The sequence below is a fragment of the Cervus elaphus genome, chromosome 29 (genome assembly GCF_910594005.1).
Source record: "Cervus elaphus chromosome 29, mCerEla1.1, whole genome shotgun sequence".
Taxonomy (NCBI): Eukaryota; Metazoa; Chordata; class Mammalia; order Artiodactyla; family Cervidae; genus Cervus; species Cervus elaphus.
The window spans coordinates 14,751,007-14,768,508 of NC_057843.1; positions in this window are offsets into that span (position 1 = coordinate 14,751,007).

Genomic DNA, 17,502 nt, shown 5'->3' on the forward strand with positions numbered 1-17,502 from the left:
TAAAAATCAGTGCAATAATTCTGTTTATATTAAAACAAAATCTTTTATGGGATTTTGATAGAGATTTTGTTAAACCTATCTATCAATTTGGAGAGAACTGGCATCTTAACTGGGCTTGCCCGGTGATGCTAGTGGTAAAGAGCCTGCCTGCCAATGCAGGAGACAAGTTGAGATGTGGTTTTGATCCCTGGGTTTGGAAATCCCCTGGAGTAGGAAATGACAACCCACTCCAATATTCTTGCCTGGAGAATCCCCATGGACAGAGGAGCCTGACGGGCTACACAGTCCATAGGGTCACAAAGAACTGGACTAAGCAGGCACGCATGCATTGTTATTACACTGAATTTCCCATCCATGAGCATGGCGTGACTCTCCACAGGCATGCATGGCATCGTTATTACACTGAATTTTCCATCCATGGGCGTGGTGTGACTCTCCATTTATGTAGATCTTCTTTGACTTTTTCCATCAGTATTTTGTACTTTTAGGCACACAGGTTCTGTCCATGTGTATTTTCATTTATACCTAAGCACTTCATTTTATTTTGAGGCATTGTAAATTTTCTTCATTTCTGCCTATTTATTGTTAGTATAAAGAAATGCCATATTGATTTTTGTATGACGATCTTATAAATACACTCATGTTCAGCTCATTTATTAGTTATAGATTTTTATAGGCTCCTTGGGGTTTTCAATGTAGGCAGTCATTTCATCTACAAATAGGTCAGCTTTATTTATTCATTTCTTTTTTTTTTTTTTATTCATTTCTAATCAGTGTACCTGTTATTTCCTTTCCTTGCCTGACAATAATTTCCAGTAGTCATTGGATAAAGCTATTAATAGTGGATGGTTTTGCCTTGTTCCTGATCATAGGTGAAAGAGTTTTGTTAGTTGTAGGTTCTTTTGTTAGTTGTTCTTCAAGTAGAAGTCCCTTCCTCCACACCATTCCTAGTTGGCTGAGAGTTTTTATCATGAAGAGTTGTTTTACATCATTAAATCAATTTCTTCATTAGTTGATCATGTGTTGTTTTCTTTTAGCCTGTTGGTATAGTGAATTGCATTAGTTGATATTTGAACGTTGAACCAGACTTGCATACCTGGAATAAATTCCAGTTGATCGGAATCAGTAATTATATTTATTCACTGCTAGATTAGACTTGCTAATATTTTATTGGAGATGTTTACATCTAAGATCACCATATGTAGAACTTATGGTTGACATTCGTTTACTTTCAGTACTTGAAAAATGGCCTTCATAGTTTCAGATGCGAAATCTGATAATCTATTTAAATCATTGTCCCTCTGTACATCTATAGGCATTCAAGTGATGAAACCCCATCCATCAAGAAATGGAAACCCCATCCAAAATTTATATTCAGAGACTGATGGTGCCAAATATGTACCAAGAAGGTAAGAGAAAGTTTACTCCTCTCATAATGACATTTTTTGGAAAGAACATAGAGGGTTCTGAACCAAATCCAAATATCACTTGAGGTAACAGGAAACTGTCGGGCTGGAGAAGACTCTTAAGAGTCCCTTGGACTACAAGGAGATCAAACCAGTCCATCCTAAAGGAAATGAACCCGGATATTCATTGGAAGGACTGATGCTGAAGCTGACACTCCAATATGGCCACCTAATGCAAGGAGCTGACTCATTGGGAAAGACCCTGATGCGGAAAAGATTGAGGGCAGGAGGAGAAAGGGATGACAGAGGATGAGACGGTTAGGTAGCATCATAGACTCAGTGGACATAAATTTGAGCATAGGAGATTCTGAAGAACAGGAAAGATTGTGAAGAACAGGGAAGATTCTGGGAGATTCTGAAGAACAGGGAAGCATTGCATGCTGCAGTCCATGGGATCACAAAGAGTCAGACATGACTTAGCGACTCAACAACAGGAAAAGGAAACTGACTTAGATTTTAGGGACATCAACTTGGGGCTTCCCAGCTGGTAAAGAATCTGCAATGAAGGGCACCTGGGTTCGATTCTTGGGTTGGGAAGATCCCCTGGAGAAGGGCTTGGCAACCCAGTCCAGTATTCTTGCCTGGAGAATGCCATGGCCGGAGGAGCCTGGTGGGCTACAGTCCATGGGGTCTCAAAGAGTCAGACATGGCTGAGCCACTAAGCGGAGCAAGCACTCAGCTCAGGGGTGTTAACTCAGATGCCAGTTCCTGCATGGGGGTGGGGAGCCCCTTGTCAGTTCCCCAGCCTCCCATAGACACGTATCACAGCTCAGAGAGAGCAGGATGCCAGCTACCCCACCTCCCACCACATTGTTTCATATTATCAATGGGGGAAAACTGGAGACTCAGCTCTTCACTGGGCCCCACTCACATGTTGGGGATTGGGAAACAGAGGGAAGCAGAATAATTAGCAATACCTGACTCCCTAGATGGCCTTATTTTAAGCAGTTTCCTCTATCAGAAATTGCTCTCCCTTTATATTCACCTGAACCACTTTACTTATTGCCATTAATAAGCTTTTTTTGAATTTTAAAGTTGAGAAAATTACTGTCTTGAGAGCTTCATGGCATGTGTAGCTTAGGATATAATTGTTTCCCTTTACATGTTTGTTCTTCCACAGACTATAAATTCCTCGAGTAGTTTCTTTAGTCATAGCCCATAGTAACTCCTCACTATTGAACTAAACTGAGAGGTGATAAACACTATGTAAAGTTTGCCACTTATTTTTAAGTTGTAGTAAAATAGGTTTGTGTGAATTAGGAAAACTAAGATGTGCGGTAAAAATCGGTGGTATTAATATAGCTATTCCCCCTTAATCAGTTTATCCCTGAAGTATCAATCAACTGGGCTTCCCAGGTGCCTCTGGTGGTAAAGAACCTGCCTGCTAATGCAGGAGACATTAAGAAACACAGGTTTGAACCCTGGGTCGGGAAGATCCGCAGGAGGAGGGCATGGAAACCCACTCCAGTATTCTTGTCTGGAGAATCCCATAGACAGAGGAGCCTGGCGGACCAGAGTCCATAGGTCACACAGAATCAGACATGACTGAGGTGACTTAGCATGCACGCAGGAATCAATTAGGGCTTCCCAGGCTGCTGAGTGGTAAAAAAATCTGCCTCCCAATGCAGGAGATGTAGGAGACACAGGTGCAATCCCTGGGTCAGTAAGATCCCCTGGTGAAAGAAGTGGCAACCCACTCCAGTATTCTTGCCTGGACAATCCCATGGACAGAGGCGCCTTGATGACTATAATCCATGGGGTCGCAAAGAGTCAGATGCAACTGAGCATGCATGCATGAATCAGTTATCACCAAGGGAGAAGATTTTTTCCCTGTTCCTCTCTCAGAAGAGGAAGGCCAGGACAATGCAGTTTGGAACAGATTATGAACATTATTTTAGAGCAGACCTGAGGGGAAATGAGGAAAGTGATGGGAATGAAAATTGAAGGAGGTATATTTTTTGGTAGAATTTGCCTGCAATGCAGGAGGCCCCAGTTTGATTCCTGGGTCAGGAAGATCTGCTGGAGAAGGGATAGGTTACCCACTCCAGTATTCTTAGGCTTCCCTTGTGGCTCAGCTGGTAAAGAATCCACCTGAAATGCGGGAGACCTGGATTCAATCCCTGGGTTGGGAAGATCCCCTGGAGAAGGGCAAAGTGGTCTGGAGAATTCCATGGACTGTATAGTCCATGGGGACACAAAGATTCGGACCCCACTGAACGACTTTCACTTTCATTATAAATCTTGTATAAAAAAATCAGTTTTCAGTTAAATTGTTCTTACTCCTCAAATTCACTCCTCTGCAACTATTTTTATTTCTAACCAAAAAAAGAAAAAGCCTTATGTGACTAAAAGAATTCGGTGTCAACCCATCGACAAAGTCAGATCATTACAATTCTTTTACACTGAGGAATTCATGCTGCTGCCAGTTTCTTGGATCTGAGATTCAAAAGCAGAAATATAAAACTGCTGCTGCATTTGACTGGATTACAAAATAAGCAGCACAGTTAGCCTGGATGTCAGAAAGAAACTTTAAAGTGCTGGAGGAAAAAAGCCGTTCCTTCAGGGGTTGCTACAGGAACTTACTCTGGGGTCTATGGAACATCAGCAATAGAAAGAACTTGTGCTCTGCAGTTTTGTAGGGAAAGTCTCAAATCCCCACTCCCCTGCTTGCTAAGTGAAATTAATCATGGTATTTAAATTCTCATTCTCAGTGTCCTCCTTCATGTACGAAAATAACACACATTTACCAGGGTTATTCTGAAGCTAAAGTAAAATAATGTAAGCAAGATGCTTGGCTCCAAAATTAGCATGTAAAGAAGTTCCAGAAATATTAGTTAACATCCTCTTCACAAAACATTACCAACAATGGCCGCATAAGGGGGAGTATCGAATTCCTCATCAGAAAATGAAAGTAAAACAAAGGATAAGAACAATGACAAATCCCATGTCTGTGTGGAAATCTATCTCTCCGAGAAATTAACCAATTTTGAAGACAAGAGATGATTGTGAAAACCTTCAGTTTTGTGAAATGTATGCTGAGATCAAAATGAGACTTTCTGCAAAGGAGAAGGCCCTGAGAGTGATCATTCAGATAATGTGTGATAGTATGGCAAAGGACATTTGCAGTAATATTGGAGTTTGGCAAATGGACAGCTCAGAAGTTGCACTGTTCCTTTATAGCATCCTTTGAACTCCTGAGGCGGGTAGAGCTGAAATCATAGGCAACTCAATCATCAAAGACATGCCCAGTGGAATCCTGGGAGATCCTGTTATATGCTCCTAGCATAGATATCTATGCGTGTGGCATCAAAATACATCTCAGATAGGTCTGCTGTGTGCGTATGTATGTTCAGTTACTCATTCATGTCTGACTCTTGGCAACCACCTGGACTGTAGCGTCAGGCCCCTCTGTCCATGGAGTTTTCTAGGCAAGAATAGTGGAGCGGGTTGCCATCCCTTCTCCAGGGCATCTTCCCAGCCCCCAGGGATCGAACATGTGTCTCTTGTGTCTCTTGCATTGGGAGCTACTACTTGGGAAGCCTATATATATATCGGAGAAGGCAATGGCACCCCACTCCAGTACTCTTGCCTGGAAAATCCCATGAACGGAGAAGCCTGACAGGCTGCAGTCCATGGGGTCGCTAAGAGTCAGACACGACTGAGTGACTTCACTTTATATACACATGTGTATATATATATATATATATATATATATATATATAACTAAATTATTTTGCTGTATACCTGAAACTAACAGTATTATAAACTATAGTATGAACTATATTTCAATACAAATTTCTAAAAGATTAAAAATAAAGTAGAAAATGTTTAAAAACCCACAAACTCTGTATAACAACCTGTGGAAGCTTACATAAACCAGCTGTTTTCTTTGTCTCTAATCATATCTTCAGATCTGTCTGCCTCCCTTATCCATTTTAACCGTGCTGTCTTCCTAACATCCCTCAAACACAGTGATTCTGCTTCATGGCACTAGCGGCTGCCCAGAACACTAGTGTTTCAGTCTTTCCTCTGTTCATTTGTGCCTCTGATTAGATATCTACTATTCAGAGAGCTTTCCTAGCCACTGTATTTTAAAAAGCCATTTTCTATCCCTTCACATCTATGCCCTTTGATAACTACAGTTTTCTTCAAAGTATCTACAGTAATATACTATTTATGCCATGCATTTATTTGTATCTTTATTTTTCATTGCCGGTCTCTTCTGCTGGACTGTATAGTCAATGAGCTTAACACTTTGTCTCATTTACTGCTATAAATACAAAGTCTAAAAGTGTGCCTGACATATATTTGTTTGTTGTTTAGTTGCCAAGTCATGTCCAACTCTTTTGAAACCCCATGGACTGTAGCCTGCTAGGCTCCTCTGTCCATGGGATTTTCCAGACAAGAACACTGGAGTGGGTAGCAATTTCCTTCTCCAGGGACGTATACAATGGTGAAGCATTAATGCCACCTCTCCGTGACTTAGCAGCAGCAGCAGCAGCTCCACCTCTTGGTTTGATGTAGTCTTGGCTCTCCCTCCCTTTTCTGGAAACAGCCCTGATATTGACTTCATTGACTTAAAGAGCTTGGTTTAAGACCAATACATAAGTCCAATACATAAGTCTCTGTCTGTCCAGACAGGCCATTTTCAAATGCTTTCAAATATTTTTGCCAATCCTGACGGCATGTTGGATCTTAGCTCCTAACCAGGATTAGAACCTGTGCCCCCATATGAGAGTCTTAATTACTAGAACACCAGGGAAGTCCCTGGACAGGCCACTTTCTGTGTGAACTTGAGCAAAGGAGCTAAATTTACTGAGCTCCAAGTCTCTTACAAGTAAATTAAGGAATACACTATTTACTTCAAAAATTTGTTGCAAACATCAAAGAGTTCCCTGGTGGTTCAGTGTAAAGATTCCACCTGCCAATGAGGAAGATGAGGGTTTGATTGCTGGGTGGGAAAGATGTCCTGGAGAAGGAAATGGCAACCCACTCCAGTATTCTTGCCTGGAGAATCCCATGGACAGAGGAGCCTCGTGGGCTCCAGTCTATGGGGTCACTAAAGAGTTGGACATGACTTAGCAACTAAATAATAACAAGCCCAGTCCTTGGCTTATGGTTATTTATTCAGTAAACTGCATCAGTAAACCTTCCATATCACCTTCCCCATCACCATTATACTGAACTCTATCTGCTCAGATCTCTTAGCTAGGCTCTGCCCTTCCTGCTTTCCAAGATTTTCTCACCATATGAGGATAGCAACATCCTACCTCTTGCTCATGTTACAACTCTGAGTTCCATTCTAGAATCTTTTGACCTGATCCAATGTGAAATGTGTACATTATATGTATGTGTGTATGTATGTAGACACACACACACACACACACAGATTAGGGCACTGTATTCTAGGAGATACAATCGACATAGGATTAGGAGGGTTCTTTGCCAATTGATGATTTCCTATGCTTGCAGCTAGTATCTACAGGACATGACTTTAGCACCCTTTAATAAAATTATTAGTGTTCATCTATGCATTATGAATATTTACTGCTTAGCAATGTACATTTTTATTTTGTGGGTTTGCTTTATTTTTGTGAGAAATACACACACACACACACACACACACACACTAAGCTCTCTTTTCTGAATTTGTGTATTTCTACATCTGTTTGACAACATGATGGACATCATGGCCACAAAACATGATGACTTGCTTTGGTTAATTTTCATATTGGTTTCTTATTTTCTATTGTTTGCTACTTCAGATAAATAGGAGAAAAAGTAAAAGATGTTCACTTTTTAAGTGCAGCAGCTTGCAGTGTATTTGTAGCAATTAACTATATCTAATAGTAAATCCCAATAGTAAATGTGAAATTAGAGGCTACATTAACTATCCTTTTAAATTTAATATGCCAATCATTTTAATTTCATGAGTAAATCAAGTAAACATGTTATAATTTTTACACTATGAATCTAGTAAAATGGCTAGGTCTATAAAGGAAATTAAGATATATTACCTTTTATTCTATTTCTACCCAGTTCTTTAAAAATGTAGTACTCCACAAATTGAGAATTTCCACCAGTGCTGGTGGTTGATCTCTGATGTGAGCCTTGTGTTTGGAGAGACTCCTCAGCCATGTGCTGTGTTGGTCAGCGTGGGGGCTAGATTTTAGGAGACAACCCAGACAGATTGGGAGGGTACTTGCCACCTTGCTGAGTGCCTATGCCAATGTCTAGTTCCTCCAAGGCATGACTTCAGTATTGTTTGTTAAATTATTTGTGTTCATGAATGCTTTATGAACACATACTGCTTAGTAATCTCCATTATTTTGTTTTGCAGATTTACTTTGTGTGATTGGGTATAGGCTCCAGAAATTGTGCAGAAACAGGTGTTAAATATGCTCTCTTAGCACTTAATTTAAGAGCAGTTATATGGCAGCTTAAATATATATCGACATAGATGAGTACATAAAATGCATATCTGAAACTTGTATTCATTGTACCGTATACAGAATTAGAAATATACTGTGCACACATGAAACATAATGTCACAACCAATGTTATCTCAAGAAAAAATAAAATGAGGTACTTATATGATAATTAAAGGTAGAATAATATAAAATGCTAACAGTAGTTAGACAATTTACCATAGTTTGGGAAAAGTCTTTGTAAAGTTTAATCTGGGATCTGCAGCATAAAGTCTTTTTCAGGCAGAAAGCTAGCAGCCCAGGCATTGATGTAGGAAAGGAACAGACAAAGATGAGAAACTGAATGAAGGCCACAGCAGCCAGAACATACAGGGAAGAGAAAGTATAAAGAAACAAATTTAAAAGGTATGAAGAAGCTAGATTATAATAGGCCTTGGTAAGGAATTCATATTTGTAACTGGAAAACATCATGCAAGGGAATTGAAAGTTTTTAAGGACAATATTATTGTCTGATCCATAATCTAAAAAGATTACCCTGCTGCTATGTTTAAAAGAGGATTTAAATGAGGGATTTAAAGACCCTTCGCTTCCCTGGTAGCTCAGTTGGTAAAGAATCTGCCTGCAATGCAGGAGACCTGAGTACAATCCCTGGGTTGGCAAGATCCCCTGGAAATGGAAATGGCAAACCATTCCAGTATTCTTACCTGGGAAATCCCATGGACAGAGGAGCCTGGCAAGCTACAGTCCATGGGGTTGCAAGAGTTGGACACAACTTAGCAACTAAACCACCACCATGGATCACAGCCTTGTTGTGATGAAGGGGCTTGCATAACTCAATGAAGCTATGAGCCATCCTTGTAAGGCCACCCAAAATGGATGGGTCATAGTGAAGAGCTCTGATAAAACGTGGTCCACTGGAGAAGGGAATGGCAAAACCACTCTGGTATTCTTGCCATGAGAAGCCCGTGAACTGTATGAAAAGGCAAAAATATGTGGCACCAGAAGATGACCGCCCCTCCCCTCCCCAGGTCAAAAGGTGTCCAATATACTACTGTAGAAGAACAGAGAAATATCTCCAGAAAGAATGAAAAGGCTGAGCCAAAGCAGAAATGACTCTCAAATGTAGATGTATCAGGTGATGAAAGTGAAGTCCAAGGCTGTAAAGAATATCACATAGGAACCTGGAATGTTAGGTCCATGAATCAAGGTAAAAAAGCAATCTTTGGCAATAAAGATCCATATAGTCAGACCTATGGTTTTTTCAGTAGTCATGCACAGATCTAAGAATTGGACCATAAAGAAAGCTGAACACTAAAGAATTGATACTTTCAAATTGTGGTGCTGGAGAAGACTTGAAAGTCCCTTGGACAGCAAGGAGATTAAACCAGTCAATCCTAAAGGAAATCAACACCAAATGTTCATTGGAAGGACCGATGCTGAAGCTTAAGCTCCAATACTTCAGCCGCCTTATGTGAAGAGCCAACTCACTGGAAAAGACCCTGATGCTGGGAAAGATTGAGGGCAAAAGGAGACAGCAGCAGAGGAGGAGATGGTTGGACAGCACCACTGACTCAATGGAAATGAACATAAGCAAAACGGAGACAGAGGAGGACGGAGGAGCCTGACATGCCACAGTCCACGGGGTGGCAAAGAGTCAGACACGACTCATCACCTGAAAAACAACAACAACAAAATATTTAAAGATGAGACTGGTTTAGGAGAAAGGTACAATTCAAGCAGTCTGGATTCCAACAGTCATAGTGTAGAGAAAACTGAAAAAGCATGAGACGTGTTTAGAAGACAGGAAACAATAGGAACTGCAGAGTTGGGAGACTGAGGAAGGCACAACAGTTGCCAACGTGAGCCTCTTGGTGGGTGGTTTTAACAATTACTGAAAACTGGAAATGCCAGAAGAGGATCAGGTTTGTTGGATGAAATCAACAGTTCCTCTTGGAAAATATTGCTTGATATATCTATGTAGCATACATTTGGAAATGTCAAGTAATCTAGTAACTATATGAGTCTAAAGGTCAGGGGAGAACTGCTCAGCAGCAAAGATATTATGAGTTATTACCACCAACAGAAACTGCAGTCTCAGTGCTGCCTACTCCTTGTAGATAAGCCTTCAAAAGTCAAACCTGAAATGTATGAATTTTTCATGTGTTGACTGAGGAAAAGTCAGAAGGAATTATGAGTATCACTCCCCAAGATAATCACAATGGATTCCCTTCTGGTGTTATGCTCGCAATAAGCTCTCAAGTTAGAAGTCTACTCCTAATGTCCTAATGCTCTCTAAACTAACGGATGTAATAACAGAATGAAACAACTAATAGCAAATTCAAAGAAGGTACAACTCTGGTAGAAATCTCTATTTATCAGCCACATTGACTTGAGAGTAATATAAAGGCCCACACAATCCTAACTTTAATATAAGCCTAATTCTTAGGTCAATATTTAACTACTGGATTTAGTCACCAGCCACCAGTAATGTTAGATATTTACATGCAGGATGTCCTTATCTTTAAACTGTCTTGCCACGTGACTAACAGGGAGCCCCTGTTACATAAAATCATTATAAGATGTTTGAAACATCTGAATTAGTAGTATCACTGTTTTTATAATTCTTACATCAGTCATTTTTCTATTTTCAGAAACTTATACAGTGTCTCATCAGTGTCAACATCATTGTTGAACGAATGCATAACAGTACCCTAAATTCAAGAATAGCAAAATTCAGGACATCTAAAACTAGCAAGTTAATTAGGAACTTTGTATTGTTGAATCTTTACTTCTCTTGTTTTTTATTTTCTTTTTTTATTCTCTCTTAATCTGAATGTAAACTACTTTTTTCATAGAATTTTGCTTTTGTTTCTGCAAAAGCATACTTACTGATTTCCGTAGGAATAACAGAAAAATTACCCTCCACATGTTTGTGTTTTTCCCAGTTTTTTTCATGCAATTGAGTTCTAGTTTCATAGTTTGTAGTTGGAAAAGATGCTTGATGATGACTTCATTCTTCTTAAATGTTTGAGATTTGTTTTGTGGCCAAACATGATTTATCCTGGAGAATGTTCTATGTGCACTTGAAAATAATGTGTATTCTGCTGTTTGGGGTGGAATGTTCAGTATTTCTGCTAAGTGATGTAAGTCACACAGGGAAAGGCAAATACCATATGATATCCCTGATATGTGAAATCCAAAAAACAAAATAAATGAGCAAATTAATTAAAACAGAACTAGACTCATAGAGAATGAACTGTTGGTTGTCAGAGGGGAGGGAAGGTGGCAAATTAGCAAAAGAGATGAAGGGTATTAAGAGGTATAAACTTCTAGGAACATAATAAATGTCTTGAGAATATAAAGTACAGCATAGGGAATGCAGTCAATAATATAATAATACAATACACAATAATAATACAATGATGTAGTCAATAATAACTATGTATGGTGACTACATTTATTGTGGTGATTAATTTATAATGTACATAAATGTCAGATCACTATGTTGTACACCTGAAACAAATATATATAATGTTGCAAGTCAACCATACTTCAATAAAAATGAAAAGGAAAAAGAAATAACAGAAGAGCTACTATATGTCAGACTATGCTCTAATTACTTGAACTGTATTATATGATTGCTTCTAGAGTCCTTGGGGGTAGTTGTCATGATTATCTGCATCTCACTGGGCACAGCTCACATAGATAATAAATCTGTAGGTTTAGGATAGCAATATGGTCTATTTCTTCTTTTCTATAGGATGCTACAGGGTTTATCTTTTAACTTAAATCTTTGTTTCAGAGGGGTCACCCCTGTGTCTCTTTTGGCTTACCAGTCAGTCAGTGAGTTTGGCACATGTGCTTAAAAAATCTTGAACTTCCTCTCTTCAATGACAATTTGTTGTGTGCAACTGGTGAGGGGCCTTCAAAAATCAACCAGTTCCCAAATCTCTGTTTACACTCAATTTGCACTTGGCTGTCTCACGTATAGTTTCCTAGATAGTCAGGGACACATGGAGAGTTTACTTAACTAGTCTACATCACCCAATCAAGTTCCACCTGTTCACCCCAACCAGGACCAAATCTCAGACTATCACAATCTCCTTGGTTTCCTACTGCCTCCACCAATTTCATCTGCAAGGTCTTGTGTTTTCACATTCTGCTCAAAACTGAGTTCACACCCTCTGTTAACATAGCTGCAAGTTTATGCAGACAGTCCTGAGCTGATAAATTAACATTTCTCACCCACTAACAGTGGAAGTAGGTAAGGAATAGAGCAACTGGCGAAAAAGGCTAAAGACTGCCATTTCTCTTATGTGAAACTATAGCGATTTTTCAAGAAGTGATTCTGCTTCTCTTCTGCCTTTTATATTTTCCTAGATTTCTTTCTTTTTTTGGAATTCAGTATGGTCGTGTGTGTGTGTATGTGTGTGTCTGTGTATAGGATCAACAACCTTTCAGTCTGCATAGGTGGGAGTCCTACTTTTGATGTTTACTGTTTTTTAAATACACTAAGGATTCACATAGTATCTTTATATAAAGCACTCAGTGTATTTCCTCTCAAAGTAAAAAGTCCTATATTAGCATTTTTCTTTTAAATCTCTTTTCAAATGAATAAAAATTCTCCCAAGGGTAAAACACTATATGTTTTGATCAACTTAGGAAAAAACAAAATGGATTTGTCAAGTTTAAACCATATTTTTAGTCATCTTTTTAGTCACTGCTATTAAATATAGCTACTAAATTATTATCTACCTTGACAGTTTTCCATAGTTGTACAATATTATTCATTCTCTCAGACAATAAGATTTGAACAGAAAAAAACAATTTGAACAGAATAAATCCATTCTTACAAAGGTCATAATTTGATGGTTTTGAATTACATGCAATATCATTAATTTTAATTCCACTAATTCTGTATTTATCACCAACTTAAGGCTATCCAGCTATAAAAATGGATTATAAATTTAATAAAGAATATTTTTAATCAGAAGGAAAATATTTTACTTCATAAAAGAACAAATTATTTGAACCTCATGAATACCTTACAGCATCTAATTACATATACTTCATATGCTAACTATAAATAATCTTTAATGACTCATTAAAGCTGGTTTTCAAACATGTTTGTGGGTCACACTTTGCTGCCCCAACATATTACCCATTGAAGCTAAATATGAGAAACTATTTTATTATAGACTATACCTATCAGAAAAAATTAGATTTATTGTTAATATTTATGTCACTTCTATAATAAAGACAATTACTGAGTTGTCAAAACACTATGTCAACTCTAAGTAGGCTGTTGTTCAAAATTAACTGTCTAGCCTTTGAGGGTGGGTTGGTTACACATTCTCTGTGTTCCCAGGGTATGTGTGCATCTATCTCATAATTCACTCTATTCACTGAATAACAGTGTCAAACCTAGAAAGCATTCAATAATTACTGAACAAATGAATAAAGCTCTCTAAACATTTTTTCTTCATCTTCAAAATGGCTATAATATCAATCTGAATAATCAGTACAGTTAATCAAGTATCTTGGTGTAGGAAGTAAGAAATGTAATTGTGTCATGCACGCTGTGGGCGAGGTCCTGGACTGGGTATAAATTCTCTTTATATCTTCATAATAATCTTATGAATCATCCATTATTATCTTTTTTATATACTGAAAGTTTAAACATTCACTTTTGACACAGCTAATGCAAACTAAAGCCAGATATTCTATTCCATTTGTTAGACTAAAATGCCTATGAACTTTATACAACGCTTCCATCTAGAAAATCCCACGATGAATTGTTTAGAAAGTCAAGCACTTTATAAATATAATTTACTATTACTTGACAAGAATCGTGAAATCCTAAGAAATTTATGAAGATTTACCCTAAATAAATCTGCTGTACAATCATTACTTCCTATTTTGGTAATTTTTCACTAGTTTAACAAAACACTTGGACACCTGAATAAAGTATTTATACATGTTAATAAGATGCTTTTTGAAATGTGAATTATTAGGTACATTCATAAATGCCTTCATAATCATAAATCATGTTGACTAAGACATTGGTTTCAACCGTGGATAAAGGTGGACCATTACAAATTTGTGGCCTTGTCCTTACCTATCAAAATATCATTTTTTTCTCATGATTAAGATGAAAACAAATAAGTATGCTTATCATATTTTCAGGAGACAACAAAGAAGGTAGAAAACAAATAATAAGGGGATGAAGCCAAGACTTGATATGACAGTGGGGGCCTACATTCCTAGGCTACTATGAAGGCAATCAAATGTACACTTATGCTTTTAAGCTCAATAATAGTCAACATAGATTTATGGAGGAAGGAAAAAATACATGGTATGAGTTAGCGGTAAAATAAACTGTGACTGTAAATTTACTAATAAGCTAGAGGTGTCAGATGACTGCTTACAACAGGTAGCCAATCAGAGGAGTTTAAAGCGATTATCTCCTATGGTGAAACAAAGCTGGCCAACTTTACTCTGCACTACACAAAGCAACCTTGGAATAATATGTACAATTCACCATCATTTATATATATTGATAAGCCAGAGTAAATTGAAAAGAAGAAGAAAAAATGAGAAATGAAGTTAGAAGAGATCTGAAAACATCTCAAATAGGAGTTAAGTATAAAACTTCCATCTAGCTTAGAAATGGGTCAGATAAAAGGGGAAGCATGCAAGCTATTTTTCAAATACCCAAAGGATTCTCTTATAAAAGATAGACTTGTCTTACTCTTTTGTGGCTCCAAAGAGCAGAACTAGAAACAGAAGTGGAAATACGAGAAGCAGGTTTTGAATTAACCTAAGAAGAATAATGGCCTTGGAGTACAGAATGAAGCAGGGCAAAGGCTAATAGAGTTTTGCCAGGAGAATACACTGGTCATAGCAAATACCCTCTTCCAACAACACAAGAGAAGACTCTACACATGGACATCATCAGATGGTCAACACCAAAATCAGATGGATTATATTCTTTGCAGCCAAAATGGAGAAGCTCTATACAGTCAGCAAAAACAAGACCAGGAGCTGACTGTGGCTCAGATCATGAACTCCTTATTGCCAAATTCAGACTTAAATTGAAGAAAGTGGGGGAAACCACTAGACCATTCAGGTGCGACCTAAATCAAAACCCTTTTTACTATACAGTGGAAATGAGAAATAGATTTAAGGGACTAGATCTGATAGACAAAAGTGCCCGATGAAATATGGACAGAGGTTCGTGACATTGTAGAGGAGACAGAAATAAAAAAACCATCCCCAAGAAAAAGAAATGCAAAAAAGCAAAATGGCTGTCTGAGGAGGCCTTGAAAATAGCTGTGAAAAGAAGAGAAGTAAAAGCAAAGGAGAAAAGGAAAGATATTCCCATTTGAATGCAGAGTTGCAAAGAATAGAAAGGAGAGATAAAAAAGACTTTCTCAGAGATCAATGCAAACGAAAAGAGGAAAACAATAGAATGGGAACGACTAGAGATCTCTTCAAGAAAATTAGAGATACCAAGGGAATATTTCATGCAAAGATGGGGTCAAAAAATGACAGAAATGGTATGGACCTAACAGAAGCAGAAGATATGAAGAAGAGGTGGCAAGAATACACAGAAGAATTGTACAAAAAAGATCTTCACGACCCAGATACTCACAATGGTGTGATCACTCACACTCACCTAGAGCCAGACATCCTGGAATGGGAAGTCAAGTGGGCCTTAGGAAGCATCACTAAGAACAAAGCTAGTGGAGGTGGTGGAATTTCAGTTGATCTATTTCAAATCCGAAAAGATGATGCTGTGAAAGTGCTGCTGAACTCAATATGTCAGCAAATTTGGAAAATTCAGCAGTGTCCACAGGACTGAAAAAGGTCAGTTTTAATTCCAATCCAAAAGAAAGGCAATGCCAAAGAATGCTCAAACTACCGCGCAATTGCACTCATCTCACATGCTAGAAGAGCAATGCTCAAAATTCTCCAAGCCAGGCTTCCGCAATAGGTGAACCATCGACTTCCAAATGTTCAAGCTGGTTTTAGAAAAGGCAGAGGAACCAGAGATCAAATTGCCAACATCCACTGCAAAGCAATAGAGTTCCAGAAAAACATCCATTTCTGCTTTATTGACTATGCCAAAACCTTTGACTGTGTGGATCACAATAAACTAGAAAATTCTGAAAGAGATGGGAATACCAAACCACCTGTCCTGCCTCTTGAGAAACCTATATGCAGGTCAGGAAGCAACAGTTAGAACTGGACATGGAACAACAGACTGGTCCCAAACAGGAAAAGGAATACGTCAAGGCTGTATATTGTCACCCTGCTTATTTTACTTATATGCAGAGTATATCATGTGAAATACTGGGCTGGATGCAGCACAAGCTGGAATCAAGATTGCCGGGAGAAATGTCAATAACCTCAGATATGCAGATGACACCACCCTTATGGCTGAAAGTGAAAAAGAACTAAAGAGCCTCTTGATGAAAGTGAAAGAGGAGAGTAAAAAGTCGGCTTAAAGCTCAACATTCAGAAAACTAAGATCATGGCATCCGGTCCCATCACTTCATGGCAAATAGATGGGGAAACAGTGGGAACAGTGTCAGACTTTATATTTCTGGGCTCCAAAATCACTGCAGATGGTGATTGCAGCCATGAAAATTAAAAGATGTTTACTCCTTGGAAGGAAAGTTATGACCAACCTAGACAGCATATTAAAAAGCAGAGACATCACTTTGTCAACAAAGGTCCATCTACTCAAGACTATGGCTTTTCCAGTAGTCATGTACGGATTTGAGAGTTGGACTAAAAAGAAAGCTGAGGACCGAAGAATGGATGCTTTTGAACTGTGGTGTTGGAGAAGACTCTTGAGAGTCCCTTGGACTGCAAGGAGATCCAACCAGTCTATCCTAAAGGAAATCAGTCCTGAATATTCATTGGAAGGACTGATGCTGAAGCTGAAACTCCAATACTTTGGCCACCTCATGCGAAGAGTTGACTCATTGGAAAAGACCTGGATGCTGGTCAAGATTGAAGGCAGGAGGAGAAGGGGACGACAGAGGATGAGATGGTTGGATGGCATCATCGGCTCAATGGACATGGGTTTGGTAGGCTCCAGGAGTTGATGACGGACAGGGAGGTCTGTTGTGCTGCTGTTCATGGGGTCACAAAAAGTGGGACATGACTGAGCGACTGAACTGAACTGAAGAAGAGTAAGGACTTATATGGGTTTTTCTCGCGGCTCAATTGGTAAGGAATCCACCTGCAATGCAGGAGACTCAAAAGACACGTGTTTGATCCCTGGATCGGGAAGATTCCCCTGGAGAAAGAAATGGCAATCCATTCTCGTACTCTTGCCTAGGAAAGCCCATGGACAGAGGAGCCTGCCAGAAACCTTAATCAATACTTGGTTAATGCCACACATCCCATCAAAACAGATTTTATCTTTTCTATCTAGAGAAAGTTTCCTAAGGTCCTCAAGTTGGAACAAGTAATTTCCTCTGTCTCCTCTTTACATGGTTCTCACTTCTAGTACAGAACATATAACTTTCACTATGTGTTTACCTGAATATCTGTCTCACAAGATAATATCTTGTGAGAATATCTGTCTCACAAGA